Source organism: Microchirus variegatus (assembly GCF_963457635.1).
Source record: "Microchirus variegatus genome assembly, chromosome: 10".
Classification (NCBI taxonomy): domain Eukaryota; kingdom Metazoa; phylum Chordata; class Actinopteri; order Pleuronectiformes; family Soleidae; genus Microchirus; species Microchirus variegatus.
Window position 1 is genome coordinate 27,121,868 of NC_139811.1, and position 18,249 is coordinate 27,140,116.

The following is an 18,249-nucleotide window of genomic DNA, read 5'->3' on the forward strand; positions in this document are numbered from 1 at the left end:
ATGACTAACAGCAGGGTTGGAAACTGGCTGGAGGCTGGAACAGTGCGTGATGGGTGGCTTCTGGGTGAGTAAATAGTTTATTCTTTTAATTGTCTCGTATGTAAACCAGCACCATGCACATTTGGGCATGTGCGCATTCAAATATCATGTTTTTGGTTTTCTTTATTTTCTGCTGGTGAAATTAGAGCTACAGAGCTTTCTAACAAGCCCCTGATCGTCTCCCTGCAATGTGTGTGTGTGTGTGTGTGCGCGCGCTGCTCGGATCCCACGGCATTTACAGCCTCCCACACACGCTCCCACTCAGGTCTTTTTTTGTCATATTCATCCCTGACCAAACAAAAAGTGTGAAATTCCTTTTCTTTCCTTTGTTCATTGTTATTTGATCAAAGAGGTGAATCTCAGGGCCTATTTAAATTGATTTGCATATGTAAATGAGGTGGACAGGGAGGAGTTTGGCACCTCTGCATGTGCGCTCAATTCCACGTTGATTTTGGATGTACAAAGGGAACATGCTTGGATCCATACACACTTTGATACATCTGAATTTATTTGTGCTTACGACAGTTTCTGGGTTTTGGCGTACGCCAAGTTTTGTAGGAAATCCACACAAGTCTTTGTACATGAGGCCCCTGGTGTTTCCTTGGTTTCAGAAAGTAGTACCAGCGAGAAACAACGATAGTGAAACATTTGCACAGATATTTATTTTTTGTGTATTTTTGTATTTTTTAAGTACAATTTAAAATCAGGATTTTGTATTTTACTCGAGTACGTATTCACTCAAATATTGTACTTAGTTACTTTATAAATCCTATCCGTTACTGAGTAAAAATAAAAATTCAGCACAATGAAAACCTACAGGGGGAAAATATACAGCAGAACCAGACGAATGATGATGTGATTATCACCAGCACTGGCCAAAAGTGACGTAATATTCTGTGTCCTGTGAGCTCCAAAATAGTTTTGGATTTCTGACCACTTGTCATATTTCTACTACCCTCACACCCCACGCAAAGTAACTCAGTAACTTTTACTTAAAGTACATTTCAAATTAACTACTTTTTACTTCTACTTGAGTACATTTTCAGATGACTACTTTTACTTCTACTTGAGTAATATTTCATCCAAGTACTGTTACTTTTACTTGAGTAAAATATTTGCATACTTTTTCCACCTCTGCGTAAAATTAAACCGTCTATCAGAGAGAGAGAGATGAGAGATGCGCGGAGCTTTAGCCGCAGTCAGAGCGCATGAGCCGGGGAAGGAGAAGGAGAAAGAAGTGTGGCTCAAAAACAAACCCATGACTGGGGGTTTATATCTTACCTTGTGCCACGGAGGTAAGTGGTACAAGGAGAATCACTACTGCCGCCGCGCTGCCAGTAGAGTGTTCCTGACCGGAGACACCGGAGAGCGCGATGCGTAATCTGTCGCCATCCAATTCAAGTTAATGCTGGGCACTTCTGATAGGGTGGGCCAGCTGTCAATCATAGTGGCACTGGCCCACTTTGGCCCGTATGTGGCTCCATCATTTAGTCATTCTGTTGACAACTCTGATGTTGACGGCGCCACATCGTCTTCCGATGCGTCTTCGGGCCCGACTCCGGGCCAGGCTCAGCCTCTGGCTCTGCTGATACGAGCAGGTTCACAGCTGTCGTTTCACGCCCCCAAGGAACGGACTCACTCGAGATGTTCAGCGAGGAGGGTTTGATGATCCACGAAGGTCGAGGAGAGGCGAAGCCGCTTCGTCGTGGTGGAAAAGACGAATGCGGTGGAGAAGAACAGGAGTAGGCGATTCTAGGAGTGGTAGGAAATCCGCGGGGACTCTGTGTTCTTCTCACGGCAGGAGACGTGGAGACCTGAAGACGGAGGTTGAGGTAAGTACTTAAGAAGTCAAGAATTCTAGTAGCGAGGTAGAGAAGCATTTACCAGCTAAGCGAAAACGTGGAACTGACACCAGAGAGACACGAAGCTCCGCCTTATATGCCTGGATGATCGCTGATCAGGAGCAGCTGGGCAGGAGCTGTGCAGGTGGAAGTCATCTCTGGCGTCATCTGGGAACTGGGTCAACCACGCCCCCTGCAGGGTGAACACAGAGAGAGAAGAACACGGAGCAGCAGACAAAACAACAACACAAATGGAAGCCATGAAATGTGGATCGTGACAGTACCTCCCCCTCAACGGGCGCCACCTGGCGCCAAGACAGGAACATCAGGGTGGTCACGGTGGAAATCCTGGATCAGCGTCTGGTCCAGGATGAAGCGGCGTGCAAACCCAAGACCTCTCCTCCGGGCTGTACCCCTCCCAATCGACCAGGTATTGGTGCCCCTGGCCGCGTCTGCGAATACTCAAAATACGGTTAACTGTGAAGGCCTCTCCACCTTCGATCATCCTGGGTGGAGGAGGGGGTCAGAGGGGGGAACCAGGTCCGACTCGATCACTGGTTTGAGGAGAGACACATGGAACACCAGGTGGATCTTCAGAGATTGAAGCAACTTGAGACGGACGGAGGTGGCGTTGATGACCCTGTCTACTGGGAAGGGGCCGATGAACTTCGGAGCCAGTTTTTGGGATTCCACTTGGAGAGGGAGGTCCTTAGAAGAGAGCCATACCTTTTGGCCAGGTAAGTATTCTGGGGTGGGAGTGCGATGGCGATTGGCTTGCTTTTGGGACTGTAGAGATGCTTTCTGGAGAGATGCTCTGACCTCCACCGACTCGGCCTGGCAGCGTTCCATGTTGGCCTGGCCGGAAGGAACTGCTACCTCCCTCTCCTGGAAGTCGAAGAGTGGGGGTTGGTAGCCCAGGGAAGCCATGGTAGGAAAGAGCTCCAGTCTTCAGGATGGCGGGCGGCGACACAACGTAGCGCCACTTCCATACTCTGGTTGGCCCTTTCCGTTTGGCAGTTGGATTGAGGGTGGTACCCGGACGATAGACTGATGGACACCCCCAGTGCAGAACAAAACGCCTTCCAGACCTGGGAGGAGAATTGGGGCCCACGGTCTGAGACAATGTCCGAAGAGAAACCATGGATTCGGAACACGTGTTGAACCAACGTCTCGGCTGTTTCCATGGCAGAGGGGAGGGCGGGGAGAGGGATATAATGAACTGATTTGGAGAACCAGTCTATGACAGTCAGAACAGTAGTGTTGTTGTTGGAGGGGGGAGTCCAGTGACGAAGCAACAGCAATATGAGACCAGGGGCGATGGGGAATGGGGAGGGGATGAAGGAGTCCCGCAGGTGGGCGGTTCGATGACTTGCCTCTGGAACAGGTGGGACATGCCGAGACGAAGGTGGCGACGTCCTGGGAAATGGTGGGCCACCAGAAGCGTTGTCTCAGGAACTGGAGCGTCCAGAAGGCGCAGGGATGGAGCTTCTGGTCGTTGTGGTTATGCTGGGAGAGGACCGCCCCCACTCCGGTGTCGGATGCGTCGACCTCGACCACTAATTGGAGCTCAGGATCCGGGTGGGAGAGGATAGGGGCCGAAGTAAACATCTCCTTGAGGCGGAGGAAAGCAGTCTCGGCATCATCGGACCACAGGAACGCCTGTTTGGGAGAGGTAAGCTTGGTAAGTGGTTCAGCAATACGACTATAATTTTTTATAAATCTTCTGTAGAAGTTGGCAAGACCCAAGAAGCGTTGTAGCTGCTTCCGGGTGGTGGGCGTCGGCCAGTCTTTGACTGCAGAGATCTTAGAGGGGTCTGGAGCAAGGCTGCCTTGTTCAACAATGAATCCTAAAAAAGGAACTGATTTAGAGTGACATGCATTTCTCGGCCTTCACAAAGAGTTTGTTTTCTAGTAGTCTCTGTAAAACTAGACGGACATGCTGGACATGTTCCTCTTCGGTCTCAGAAAATATCAGGATGTCATCCAGATATACGAAGAGGAACTTGTCCAGCATGTCACGCAAAATGTCATTTGCCAGGTGCTGGAACACGGCAGGGGCGTTAGTGAGACCAAATGGCATGACCAGGTATTCGAAGTGTCCCATGGATGTGTTGAACGCCGTTTTCCACTCGTCCCCCTCTCTGATGCGAACCAGATGATATGCATGCACGAATGAGACCTGTAGCCAACGACTGATTGATATAATCCTCCATACTTTGACGTTCGGTGCGGGAGAGGTTGTTCAGTCTTCTGGACGGAAGAGTGGCGCCAGGAAGGAGATCTATGCCGCAGTCGTATGGACGATGAGGAGGTAAGTAGAGGGCCCGATCCTTAGAGAATGCCTCAGCTAGATCGTGGTACGCCTCTGGAACGCTGGAGAGGTCGGGTGGCACAGGTGGAACGTCGGCAGGTTTCTGTGGAGAAGGTTGAGCGGATCTGAGGCAGCGGGAATGGCAGTGGATGCTCCAACTGGACAGACAACCCGAAGACCAGTCGAATGATGGGTTGTGCAGAGACAACCATGGAAGACCCAGGACCACTGAATTAGGAAGAGTTGAACCTCCTCGACATGGTTCCCGGACAGGACCAGGGTGAGGGGAATGGTGCGATGAGTAACCTCAGCTAGACGATTGCCGTTGAGGTCCGAGATGATCTTGGGTTGAGACAGGGGGGTCGTAGGGATGCCAGCCTGTTCAGCCAGGTGAGTGTCAATGAAACTTTCATCAGCTCCGGAGTCCACCAGGCATGTGGTGGGGAAGCAGTCTTGGCCCCAGCGAAGTTGAGCCTTCAGTGAGACCCGGGTGGGTGCAGGACAGGAGATGGTCCTGCTCACCAGCACACGCAGGAGTGCTGTTGAGCTCAGGCTTTTGGGCGTTGAGGACAGACTGACAAGACGTGACCAGGTTGTCCGCAGTATATGCAGGCTCCGGACTGCAACCGTCGTCTTCTCTCCGTGGGTGATAAGCGAGTTCGACCCAGCTGCATGGGTTCGGAAATGCTATCCAGGGTAGCAGAAGGAAAAGACGGAGGAGAGGAGACGGGAAGACGAGTGGTTTCTGGGACACGAACGGTAGGGTTACGTCGTCTGTCAACTCGCCTCTCTCAGAGTCTTCAATCTATACGAATTGCTAGCTAAATCAACACTTCAAGGTGGGGTGCCATGTCCCGAGTAGTTAATTCGTCTCGTAATTCGTCTGTTAACCCACGTAGGAAAATGGCCCTTAGCGCTGCGTCATTCCAACCACTCTCAGATGCTAATATACGAAAACTGACGGCAAAGTCAGCGGCGGACGAGTTACCCTGTTTCAATGAGAGTAACTGATTAGAAATGTCGCTATTATGAAAAGTGGTTAGCAGATTGACAACAAATGCGATTTTAGCATGGTTTGTGGGGTAAGTGGTTGGTTGTAGGTCAAAGACTAGTGAGCATTGAAACAAGAAACTCGGCATTTGTTTAGTTCCTCCGAAAAACGTTCGGGAGCAGGAACACGGAAGGTAGCAGCGGTTGAATGCTAGCTGTTAGCTCGTGAATGGCGGTGGCTATGTCCCTTAGCAGGACCTCATGTCGGCCTATGGCCTGGTGTACTAAGTCCCTGTCTGCCGGGTCCATAGTTGGTCAGTTTCAACTGTTATGTTTTCCCTTTAAAGGGAAAACCTAGAACTTAAAGGGTTGGACCCGAATGCAGAGCAGGACACAGGTAGATATATATATAATAATAATATTTATTAAGAACGAAAATAAATATATATATAGATATATATATATCTATATATATACAAATACACGTGCTAGCAAGAGTGTAGAATGCCATAGCGACAGACAAAGAGTATAGACAGCAGCAGGCCAGATCCTCAGCGGCTCCTTCGTGGCAAACACAGTTTGTTTCACGTCCCCAAGGAACGGACTCACTCGAGATGTTCAGCGAGGAGGGTTTGATGATCCACGAAGGTCGAGGAGAGGCGAAGTCGCTTCGTCGTGGTGGAAGAGACGATGCGGTGGAGAACAACAGGAGTAGGCGATTCTAGGAGAACCGCAGCAGAACCAGACGAATGATGATGTGATTATCACCAGCGCTGGCCAAAAGTGACGTAATATTCTGTGTCCTGTGAGCTCCAAAATAGTTTTGGATTTCTGACCCCTTGTCATATTTCTACTACCCTCACACCCCACGCAAAGTAACTCAGTAATTTTTACTTAAAGTACATTTCAAATTAACTACTTTTTACTTCTACTTGGGTACATTTTCAGATGACTACTTTTACTTCTACTTGAGTAATATTTCATCAAAGTACTGGTACTTTTACTTGAGTAAAATATTTTAGTACTTTTTCCACCTCTGCGTAATATTAAACCGTCTATCAGAGAGAGAGAGATGAGAGAGATGAGAGATGCACGGAGCTTTAGCCGCAGTCAGAGCGCATGAGCCGGGGAAGGAGAAGGAGAAAGAAGTGTGGCTCAAAAACAAACCCATGACTGGGGGTTTATATCTTACCTTGTGCCACGGAGGTAAGTGGTACAAGGAGAATCACTACTGCCGCCGCGCTGCCAGTAGAGTGTTCCTGACCGGAGACACCGGAGAGCGCGATGCGTTATCTGTCGCCATCCAATTCAAGTTAATGCTGGGCACTTCTGATAGGGTGGGCCAGCTGTCAATCATAGTAGCACTGGCCCACTTTGGCCCGTATGTGGCTCCATCATTTAGTCATTCTGTTGACAGCTCTATTGTTGATGGCGCCACAGCGTCTTCCGCTGCGTCTTCGGGCCGCGTCTCCGGGCCAGGCTCAGCCTCTGGCTCTGCTGATACGAGCAGGTTCACAGCTGTCGGACGGCTGCCCGACAGACACTTCTGTATAGCCCCCCCACTGCCTCTTCTGCCTGTCCCGCTTAGGGTTAGGCAGTCAGTTCAGTCCCCTCAGACTGAACTGACTGGCGTTAATGTGACATAACGAAACGTTGAGATAAACAACGTCACTATTTTTAGTGAATGAATAAATATTGATATATTAACACTGGAATAAAGTGTAGATGACATTTGTATATTTTTTTTTTTTTTTCAAATGTTTTTTTTTTTTTACGTGCCTAGTTTGCCTTTGCGTTCATCCGGCTCTGGACACAGGTAGATATATATATAATAATAATATTTATTAAGAACGAAAATAAATATATATATATATATATATATATATATATATATACACACACAAATACACGTGCTAGCAAGAGTGTAGAATGCCATAGTGACAGACAAATAGTATAGACAGCAGCAGGCCAGATCCTCAGCGGCTCCTTCGTGGCAAACACAGTTTGTTTCACATCCCCAAGGAACGGTGTGAGCTTTTCCCACTCACTGGGGTTCGGGAAGGACGAGGAGGCGGCGTTGAGGGACTAAATAGACTTACTCCGTCTCTCTCCGTCTCTCTCTCTCTCTGTGTCTGCGTGAGGACCCAGCCTACTGCAAGAGACCAGAACCAGGTTACAAACATGCTTATATAGCTTCCTGATTACCTGATTTATGTCCAGCTGTCTGATCACCGGCTGAGCCACTCCTTCCCTCCGCAGAGCGGGAGAGAAAGTCGGCCACGGTCATGCGGTTCCCCGGCCCATGGATCACCTTGAACCGGAAAGGCTGTAAAGCCAGATACCAGCGAGTGATCCGCGCGTCATCTCTCTCAATCACCGTGGTGGCCAGAGAAACAGACGCCACCTCCCTCCAAGGCTTTGAGGAGGTTAAGGTGGTTAATCTGTGTTGCTCCACCCCTGTCAGAACGCACAACCTCATAGTCAACATCCCCCACTCGCCGTGTGACCACAAAGGGCCCTTGCCACTTGGCGAGTAATTTGGACGATGGTAGCAATAGAAGCACTTTATCTCCCGGTGAAAACTGTCTAAGTTTAGCCCCTCTGTTGTACAGCCGCTGTTGACGTTCCTGGGCCTGGAGCAAATTCTCCTGTGATAACTGACCCAGTGAATGGAGTTTTGCTCGCTGGTCCAGTACGTGCTGTAACTCGTTTTTACTGGTGCTTGGACTCGCCTCCCAGTTTTCCTTAACCAGGTCCAAGACACCCCGAGATTCTCTGCCGAACAGGAGTTCAAAGGGCGAAAAACCCGTGGAGGCCTGGGGCACCTCCCGCACTGCAAACAACAGAGGGTCCCACCATTAATTCCCAATTACGACTATCCTCGTGTACGAATTTACAAATCATGTTCTTTAGTGTTTTGTTAAACCGCTCCACCAGGCCATCGGTCTGGGGATGGTACACACTAGTCCGGATTGAGCGGACGCCAGTAATTCGTATAGCTCGCGTAGTGTACGTGACATAAACGATGTGCCCTGGTCAGTCAGGATCTCTTTCGGGATCCCAACTCGGGAGATGACCTGAAACAGTGCCTGTGCAACACTCTTCGCCGAGATGCTGCGCAGGGGTACTGCCTCGGGATATCGCGTTGCATAGTCCACTCGAACTAATACAAATCGATATCCCCGTGCGCTCCGGTCTAATGGCCCGATGAGGTCCATGGCAAGTCTATCAAAAGGGACCTCCATTAATGGTAATGGGCACAAGGGCGCTTTTGGGGTGGCCGGAGGGTTGACTTATTGATATTCGCGGCAGGATGCACACCACCGACTTACATCCGCCCGAATGCCTGGCCAGTAAAATCGGGCCATGATCCTGTTCAGTGTCTTGTCATATCCGAGGTGACCCGCCATGGGGTTGTGGTGAGCCGCCTGGAAAATCGTTTCTCTGCGGCTTTTTGGGACTAACAACTGGGAGAGCTCTTCCCGTTTGAGCGTCACGACTCACTCTGTATAAACGGTCTTTAACGACAACAAAGTAGGGGTGAGTGACTGCTGTGTTAGGGTGAACCGGACAACCATCAATTTCCATCACTTGGTCAAAGGCGTGGCGGAGGGTCTCATCCCGAGACTGTGCGAGTGGAACATGCCGCATCCCCCCGCCCCGCAGCAGCGTCGGGATGCGGCACCTCCGCCTCACCACTAAGGACAGCACATAACTCACATTTCCCTGACTTACGTGACTGCACCCTCATGGTTTCCCCTGCTAAGCTCGTAAACCCCGGCCAATTTGTTCCCAAAATTAGAGGGTGCGTGAGGCGAGTACTAACTCCAGCTTTTACTCTGTTTTTTCCCTTTAAAATAAATTTCCAGAGCCACCACCGGATAATCGTGAATATCCCCATGCACACACCTCACCCTCACCCACGATGCCTCTAACAATGCCCCCGGTTGAACCAAGCGCTGATGGATCATGGTCTGTTCACAACCAGAATCCAGCAGAGCTTGATGTGTACCCCCTTGTATACATACTGGTATACGGTACGTCCCTTCCGAACCGGGGGAGGGGGCCGGCGGCCCGACAACCCGAACCACTTGCCCCACTTCCATGAGAGGGCAATCCGCTCTGATGTGGCCGGGCTGCCCACACCGCCAGCACACCTGCCCTGGCGTCTGAGGAGCCCCCCGGGGTGCCAGGTGATCAGACGCATAGGCTGGGCCCTGAGGGAAAGACGGCAGAGTGTAATTAGACGACCGGAGTGGTGCATGCTCCGGCTGTGTGTGTGGGTGTGGGTGTGGTGCAGGAGCCGATGCCGCTGGGAACCTCCTCCTAGGGGCTGGAGTGGGACGGCTGGCAGGGATCGTCGCTGGCCTGGTCTCCTCCCTCATGCTCCGCCGGGGAAGAGAGAGATGGTCCTCCACGAGGACGATCGCTGCCTCGATGTTGGCCTGGCGGTGGCACTGGACCCAATTGGCTGTGGATGATGGTAACCCAGCAATGAACTGCTCCAGCGCCACCTGTCCAAAGACGTCCTCAGCGGAGTGGGTCCCCGGCTGGAGCCAGCGCCTTGCTGCGTCCAGGAGCTGCTGCGCATATGCAAAGGGGCGCCCGGCTTCTTCAAAGGAGAGCCCCTTGAACCGCCGCCGGTGTCCCTCCGACGTACTGCCCAGCCGGTCCAGGATGACTCTCCTCAGCTGTGTGTAGTCGTGGCGCGCGGCCGCCAGCAGGCTGTGCGCGGCCAGCTGCGCCACGCCGGTGAGCAGGGGAAGAAGCCGAATCGCTCTCTCCTCCTCCGGCCACCCACACGCCTCCGCCGTGCCCCTTGAAGATGTCCAGATATGCCTCCGGGTCATCTTCCGCGGTCATCCGCTGTAGGGCGACAGGCTCCGTGTCGGCGCCGTGGGCAGCCGGGCGTTGCAGCAGGAGAGCACGATCGTCCCGCTGTGACGCCGCAATGTCCGCGAGGAGCTGGGACTGCTGCTGCAGCAGCGTGGTGGTGCTCTCCTGCATCGCAGTGAGGTGCTGAAGGGCCAGCGACAGCGGAGATTGTCCTTCCATGAGGTCTCTGCTCAGGTGCCAATGTGAGCTTTTCCCACTCACTGGGGTTCGGGAAAGACGAGGAGGCGGCGTTGAGGGAGTAAATAGACCGGTTTATTGTCAAACGAAAACAATCAAACAAACAAACAAAAGAAGTCAGCTCTGGCTGCTATGTTAGCGCTCTGCTGCGCTGCGCTGCTCTGACTCTCCGTCTCTCTCTCTCTGTGTCTGCGTGAGGACCCAGCCTACTGCAAGAGACCAGAACCAGGTTACAAACATGCTTATATAGCTTCCTGATTACCTGATTCTGTCCAGCTGTCTGATCACCGGCTGAGCCACTCCTTCCTTCCCTCCACAAAAACGTGGCGTACGTCCTTTTCCACGCTCACGTTCAGATGTATGAAACGTGTAATGAAATGTGCGGTGCCCACGCCAACTTCGTGGCTGGCGTACGCCCGTTTCTCCAGCTATTGTTCCTTTACCACTAAGGGGCCACTTAGTGGTGATGCTGGGAAACTGTTAATAATGTGAAAACATGTAGTCATCAGAGTGATATGCACATCAGAGACACATTTATGAACAATCTAACGTGAGCGAGTATTTAGGGAACGCGAGGATTTACTTGCAAACAATGATATTTGGCTCATAAGCCGATGCGGTGAGGAGTGAGCCAGTCAACCCTGAGCCGAGCCATGCCAGCTGTGTGGGATGGAATCATCCGAATGTCATCCAGGTACATCACACTTCCATACAATGCTGTTGGACAGGCCAACATTAAAGCGCAATTTTCAGCGAGAGCCGGTTTCCCTAATGTAATCGGAGCTATTGACTGCACACACATCGCTATAAAAGCGCCGTCACAGAATGTGTTTACGTTAATAGGAAACATTTTCATTCCATCAATGTTCAAATCATATGTGATGCGCAAATTGAACAGGCTGGAGGCTGGCACAGTGCGCGATGGGTGGCTTCTGGGTGAGTAAATAGTTTATTATTTTAATTGTCCCGTATGATGAAAACCAGCGCCATGCACATTTGGGCATGTGCGCATTCACATATCATGTTTTTGGTTTACTTTGCTTTTTTCTGCTGGTGAAATAAGAGCTACAGTGCTTTCTAACAAGCCCCTGATTGTCTCTCTGTGTTCAGTATTCATGTCAATAAAAGTGGGCGTAAAGTTGCAAATCTTAGCCGCGGCGCACTTCTGCTTTCTTTAATTGTGAGAAAAAAAAAAAAAAAAATTAAACATGAGTCAAAGTGTTTAATGTCCTGCCATCTATACGCACGAGCGATGTGTATTGTGAGTGTATTGTGTGTGTGTGTGTGTGTGTGTGCGTGTGTGCGTGCGTGCGTGTGTGTGCACTGCTCTGATCCCACAGACTCACACACTCCCACTCAGGTTTTTTTTGTCATATTTATACCTGTTGACAGGGTGTCAAACAAAATCTCCCTGCACGTTTTCATTCACTTTTTTCATTCACTCTTGAATCTCTTGCTCAGACTGTGTGAAATTCCTTTACTTTTCTTTGTTCAGTGCATTATTTGATCAAAGAGGTGAATGGCAGGGCCTATTTAAATTGATTTGCATATGTAAATGGGGCGTGGACAGGGAGGAGTTTGGCACCTCTGCATGTGCGCTCAATTCCACGTTGATTTGGGATGTACAAAGGAAACGTGCTTGGATCCATGCGTACGCACACTTTGATACATCTGAATTTATTTGTGCGTACGACGCCAAGATTTAGTAGGAAATCCACGCAGGTCTTTGTACATGAGGCCCCTGAAGACGGTGGTTGAGGTGAGTACTTTAGAAGTCAAGAATTCTAGTAGCGAGGTAGAGAAGCATTTACCAGCTAAGCGAAAACATGGAACTGACACCAGAGAGATGCAAAGCTCCGCCTTATATGCCCGGATGATCGCTGATCAGGAGCAGCTGGGCAGGAGCTGCGCAGGTGGAAGTCATCTCTGGCGTCATCTGGGAACTGGGTCAACCATGCCCCCTGCAGGGTGAACACAGAGAGAGAAGAAACACAGAGCAGCAGACAAAATAACAACACAAATGGAAGCCATGAAATGTGGATCGTGACAGTGAGGTGTGACCAAAGATGGAGTTGCTGGAGTCAGTGATGAGCTTTATTGGGAACAGCTCAGATCCAAGCAGAACTGAGACAATGTCAAACATGAACAAAGACATGTTAACAGTTGGGCGTCCTCTGTCAGTCTGTCAGTGAATCTCAGAGTTATGGTTCACGTCAAGAATTCTGGCTCCTTCCTCTGCTGATACTGAGGCTCGACCTTGGGGAGGACTGCATAGTTGAGTTATCGGTCCTTTGACCCAGTTAGGTTAGGTTCAACAAATATATAATTAGGAACATTCTGTAGACAATTGATGGGTGCCAGGGTTAGACAGAGGCCAGTTTCAGCGGATCTTTTCTGAGTTTTTTTCAGCGTGAGAAACAAGTGCGCGGGAGTGACAAAAGACAGAAAAGTGAGACTGTCGCACTCAATGCGTGAGACTTGAGAGACAATAATTGTCTCAATTGTCTAAATAATTATTGTTTTCTTGGACCACTGCTGATCGAGAGAGCACACAGAATCGGCCAAATAAACGTAACTGAGAGGCAATCAGTGGTGTGACTTGGGTAATAAAGGCTGCCAGGTTGAAGAGACCGATGTCTCTTGACAGCCAGACGATCATTCTCTTCCTGAAGTTTTGCACCAATATGCTCAAGCGAAGGAAAATCTTCGACAAAGTGAATAAAGATCTGACTTCCGTCTCCATTCCAGAGTTACACACTATGGGATTATCCATCCAGCTAAACTGTTGGTAACATACCAAGGGAAACACCACATAATATGTGGTGTTTCCGTTGGTCTCCGTTGCTGCCATAGTGTTGAACACTATGGCAGCAACGGAGACGTTTGTACAGGGACTACAATCAGAAGTTTGTGGGTAAACAATAAAATTGCCTTAGCACTTAGCACACAACACAGCTTGAAATGGGTAAAGGGCAGAAATTAACAATGATAGTCAACACTAAACTTTACGTAATTACTGCTCTGCTTATCTCTGTTTATGTTTGGCTTCAAACTATACAGTGGATAATAACTATGTGATAATAACAAAGTCATAATATTTGGTTGTCTTAGCTTATAATGTTGGTGTTTATTACTGTATGTTAGGCATGATGTTACTCTCCATGCTGATGACAACGCTGGAGCTATGGAGCGGCAAAGCTCCATATTTGCTCCATATTATGGGCTCCTAGGGATCTGCTTATTGTGTGTGTGCGTGTGTGTTTGTGTGTGTGTGTGGGGGGGGTATATCAGTTGGGGAAGTGCGCAGAGTTATTTTTCAAATGTTTGTTTGCTGTTTGTTGGTGTAGCTCTTGTTAGCAGCCAACCAAAGTATATCCAAGCTACCATAACTGCAGAAAAAAACTTAAACTGATGACCTCTGAACTTCAGTTCACCTCTTGGAATGTAAGAGGACTAAATAAAATTGTTAAACTAAGCAATCAATCAATCGCATTTTATTTATATAACCTACAGTTTACAAAACATAGTTTGTCTCCTTGTCCCACTCCCTGGACGGACAGACGTGCAGTAGATGTTACCCAAAAACATACAATACACAATTACAAAGAATAGAACGTTTGACGGGGTCCTCTTTAGTGATGGGATCGGCAGTACAGTTGAGTGTACTGAATCCCTAGAATCCGTTCATTAAAGTGATTTGTTCAAAAGATTCGTTCACCGAATCGTTCAGTGCTTAGCAATAGCCCAGTGCCCTGCTACGTGACTCACGTCCTCCCTGAGTGCAGTATGTTACCGGGTCAGTGAGTGAGTGACTGCGCTCACCTGCCCTGACAGACTCCTCCTGTCTCCCAAGTTTTGATATAAAAGTACAGTTTAATTGCAAAACAGCATTAAATAACGATAATAATGATGATGCTAATACAAAAATAATAATACTTAAATGAAAAGTAAAAATATAAATGTATTATTATTATTTTATTTTTAGTATTTGTATTATTATAGAGGCACATAGAGGATAATACTAACATGTACATATACATTTGTTATTATTATTTTAAATCTTGCAGCTATTGGTGAGTCTCTCTTCTGTGTCTCCTCTCATTACTTTATGTGTACCTAAGTCTGTTAATGGGGCGAGTGTGTGTGTGTGTGTGTGTGTGTGTGTGTGTGTGTGTGTGTGTGTGTGTGTGTGTGTGTGTGTGTGTGTGTGTGTGTGTGTGTGTGTGTGTGTGTGTGTGTGTGTGTGTGTGTGTGTGTGTGTGTGTGTGTGTGTGTGTGTGTGTGTGTCTGCACTTACATTTATTACTTCATGGGGTCCCATCACTGGGAGCACACCGGTTCAGGGCCCCCCACCGTGGGTCGTGACAAAGACTGGAAATGTGTGTGTAAAGTTTTTGCACACTCGCGCCCCCTGGAGCTTGTCAGGTGGTATAGCACTGGCACACACACTCCGGAAGTGTCTTACACACTACAGAAAGTGGGTGGGGTTAAGAGCATAAGAGGCCGAAGTTCAACATCATTCAGCTGCACTTCCGGAAGTGGGTTACACGAAGAAGAAGAAGAAAAAGAAGAAGAATTCCAACAGCATGCGACAGTAGGCATGATTTTGTTCAATTTATATCATTTATCTTAGTGACGTCAATTGATATAATAGGCGTTCTAACGTTAGCAGCTAGTGATGTTTTTTTAAAACTTTAAATACCTGTTACCGTTAGCTACCTGTGGTTAGCTGCTAACATTAGCTATATAATAGGCATGCTAACATCAGCAACTAGCGATTTGTCAGCTGCTACAGTTAGCTACTTGTAGTTAGCAGCTAACGGTAGTGATGTAATAGGCATGCTAACATTAGCAGCTAGCGTTTTTTCAGTTCAGTGTCGATGCGCGACTATGAAGAAAATTAAATATCTTCGCTTAAATTAGATCAATAACATAATTATTTATCATCCACTTAAGCACTGAATCCCTCGGTACCCGAGGCAGCGTCTCATGCAGTGACAAACACTCCTCGCGGCCTTATTATTATTATTATTACTACGAACATGATTCACGGATCGTGTCCACATGTTGTTACATGACCTCCATGAATTTTTAAGCTCCTATTGCATTTTTTAATATATGAAAAGTGACCTGAAATTACTTGCACTAAATGACTGTTGAGATTTTTTCGTTAAATGAAATTAACTGGACTTTCAAGAGGGGCAAATATTGATGTTAATGATCTAATTCAAGTGAAGATATTCCTTTCAGTTTCTTCACCTACGCTTCTCCACTATCTGTTATTAGGTATAAGCCACGTTTACATGATCTACATGACCACAACAGTCTTCACTACAGACTGTGACAAACCCAGTGATCCAGATGATCCTGGCATTTAAAGACTTTTTCACTTTTTATTCTTTGTCATTGTGTATTGTATGTTTTGGGTAACATCTACTGCACGTCTGTCCGTCCAGGGAGTGGATCCCTCACCTGTGGTTCTCCCTAAGGTTTCTACCCTTTTTCCCTGTTATAAGGGTTTTTTCCCTGGTAGTTTTTCCTTACCCTGGTCGAAGGTCTGAGGACAGAGGATGTTACCAACACTGTGAAGTCCTGTGAGACAAACTATGTTTTGTAAACTGTGGGCTATACAAATAAAGATTGATTGATTATTTCTTCTTATTCTTTTTATTTAGCTCTCATGTAAACATGGCCATAGTCTCAACCTTTGCCTTGCCTCACACAATAGGGCAGAGTTTATTTGTGTTTCAGGTTGTGTGTGGCTATTTTGCTTTTGTCAGAGAATTTCAATCAGAGTGCTTTGTTAAAAAAAAAAAAGTGTCCAGTGAAGTTGAGGTATTAGCTGAGGTTAGCTCTCTGCTTGAACATGCATACTCCCAATGAAATTAATATAATGGCTATATTCTGTCATGATTAGAGCAATGATGGCACTTTGTTTGCTCTGTACCTTTATTTTCATAGGCTTCTGGCAAATTGAACACATTCAAAGAATAGGTGAAGAGGGATAAAACATCTGCATTACAAAATATTAAAATTGGATGTCATTGCTCACATGTATGGAATTCAGTTCTAATTCATCTTGTTGAAATTGGGTTGTATGATGTACTTACGCTTTACTGGTGTGTAAAGATCGCTCACAGCTCTTTCAGTTCAAGGGAACGGAACCGAGAGCATGGACAGGTCACCGCTCTAAAAAATAAGAAGTTACAACTGGCTAAACTGCTGAAAAATACTGTAGATACATCAATGCAATATTTATTTAAGAAGGACCTCTTTTAGGAGGCTTAAATACCTCTTATTGCTGTCCCTTTCACAACTGGGAGAGTGAGCATTGTCTGCAGGTAATACATCGACTAGACGTAAGTGTCGGCATACAAGCCCACTTAACAAAAACTGTAACACCTCTTTAAGACTGCCCAGAATGAAGAGGAGTGTTTGCCATGCAGCCCATTGAACCAGGGGACTTTATTTTGGAGTACAGGGGTGAACTCCTCACACAAGAAGAATGCCAGTCACGACCGTACTGGGAGATTGAAACCACATTTCTCTTTGACTCTGAATGGCAGAACCGTTGCTTGTGGTATGAGCAAGATAGATATTTTGTATAGATTAGAGAAAATGATTTAAAACTGTTTTTAAAAAAGGGAAAACCATATCTCCATGTATCCCTTTTTGCAGATGGATAGAGTAAAATATTTTTCTGGCTGTCTCTACGATTCAAGTGATGACGACACACAGGGCACTCATTTCTAAACCTGAAAGGAGTTCACGGAGGCTGAGAAGACGCTCTCGCCATCCTCTCACCCTCTAACATTAATTAACATTATATCTTTCTCTATTTGTTAATTTACTTAAACTACTCGGTGTAAAAGGGCTCCATGCAGAATGGAAACTGTTAGACTACATACGAAATAAGGGGAACTATGAGCACAACATTGACGTTTTGGAGACACAAAAAGGCAAACTCATCCCATGGAAGCAACCACGGAAAAAATCTGACGGACATAAATTTACACATTGTTTTCACTGCTATGGCTTGTTCTCAAGAAAAGCGACGTGGTGGCATTTTCAGGTATGCAGCTTCAAACCTGAGAGGACTAGGACAGGTAAAACTCGAATTAATGCTTTGTGTGCTTTCGCTGAGCCTGCTCCACGAGTATAATATACTCGTGGAGCAGGCTCAGCGAAAGCCAGTAACCATATTATGGTTACTGGCTGAAAAATACACATGAATGTGAAGAAGTGACTGTTATTTAGGGAGGGAGAAGGTGAGGGAGGGGTGGGGTGGAGGTGGGGAGGAGATTGGGGTGGGAATAGGCATACGGCTCAACTTACCCTGCAGTTGTGTTTACACTCATTCTGTTTGTTTAAATGGGTGCACAACATCCTGAAATATATGCAGATATATTAGTTAGTGACAAAACTATGATTGATGTATTGATCCTAACTATGAAAAATGGCTCATCTTACCCCAGTCTCCCCTACTGAATCACTAGAATCCGTTCATTAAAATGATTTGTTCAAAAGATTTGTTCACTGAATCGTTCAGTGCTTAGCAGGAGCCCAGTGCCCTGCTACGTGACTCACGTCCTCCCTGAGTGCAGTACGTTCGCGCCGCGGGTCATAGAGTGAGTGACAGCGCGGATGAGATTTACGTCCACAGCCACAGTTCTCCAGCTCTCTGTGTGTCAGTTCGTTCCTCAGCCACGATTCTCCAGCTCTCTGTGTGTCAGTTCGTTCGCGAATCATGAGTACAGTAACGATATTATATTTCTCTGAACTGTCAATCATCTGTAAAATCCAGCTCACACCAAGGATTCAGGACAGGACAAAATCTTTTTTTAATATTGCAGGGACAAGTTGCAACAGTGTGAAATCGTCATTTTCAGAGCATCTGAAGCCAAAGGCTCAATAAAGTATGTGAAGGGCCACACATTAGTGGTAATCAAATTGAAACTGAATTACATTAAACTACATATATTTAGTGGACATGAT